At 36.2% G+C, this 1,015-nt stretch overlaps 1 non-coding gene across 1 annotated transcript; it reads left to right on the top strand.

Annotated features, from left to right (window-relative positions):
* The first annotated feature begins 398 nt into the window (after positions 1–398).
* Positions 399–505, top strand: LOC123463075. Its single transcript, XR_006638687.1, has one exon. It is a non-coding gene; the product is annotated as a U6 spliceosomal RNA (small nuclear RNA).
* Positions 506–1,015: the final 510 nt, after the last annotated feature.

The following is a 1,015-nucleotide window of genomic DNA, read 5'->3' as shown; positions in this document are numbered from 1 at the left end:
GTCTAGTGCCACAATGGAAGCCTCCAATGAAATCATAGACAAAACCAACAGAATTTAATCTCAAAATGAAAACACACAACCAATGTGACCCTGATCAAAAGAATTGCTGAACTGGAAGAAAACCATAAAAAAAAAAATCACATAAATGAAATTGAGCAGAATTGTCTTAGAGCACCCACCTTTCACTAGGCTTAACTTAATAGAAAAAAAGCAGACAAGACTCAAAAGAGATATAAATAATTTGAAAGTGAGTCAACAAATAGAGGATCTCAATAACCAGCTGATTGAGCTTAATGAAGACTTGGTCAAATGCTAGAATGAATTCCAGGAAGCATCAAGAAAATCAGACCCTGAACTGAAATCATACCTAAAAATATATATATATATATATATGGACAGTGCTTGCTTCATCAGCATATATACTAAAATGAGAATGATACAGAGAAGATTAGCACGGCCCCTGCACAAGGATGACACACAAATTTGTGAAGCATTCCATATTTTTAAGTCAACAAAATGTTGAGAAGAAGGGACAGAAGAGTGTCCAGCACTGAAACATCTTATACCCACCAAGGCTCAGGGTCCATTGTGGAAGAGGTAGCGGAAAGAATGTAAGAGCCAAAAGAAGGGTACCACTCTTTACATACAACTGTCCAGACAGAATTTGGTCTCAAAATCCAAGACCTCACAGTGCCTAGCAATACCCACACAAGACCTTCATAATAGGAGAAAAGATGATGACATCAAACTAAAAGAGAGACTAATGGAGAGAGGGAGTGGATATGACAGAGAGCAGAGTTATGAAGGAAGAAAGTAGGAGAGGGAAATTCCATGGTTTGTTTTCTGTAAGTATAGAAGTTGTCAATAATATGTGTGTGTGTGTGTGTGTGTGTGTGTGTGTGTATGTATATATGTATATATGTATATGTATATATAATATTAATATATATATTAATAAAAGAACATATGAGAGCACTGGAGGGATGGCTTAGCAGTTAAAGGTGTTTGCCTACAA

This window comes from Jaculus jaculus, chromosome 8, assembly GCF_020740685.1.
Source record: "Jaculus jaculus isolate mJacJac1 chromosome 8, mJacJac1.mat.Y.cur, whole genome shotgun sequence".
Lineage (NCBI taxonomy): Eukaryota > Metazoa > Chordata > Mammalia > Rodentia > Dipodidae > Jaculus > Jaculus jaculus.
The sequence above is the reverse complement of the archived record's forward strand: the minus strand, read 5'-3'. Positions and strand labels throughout refer to the sequence as shown.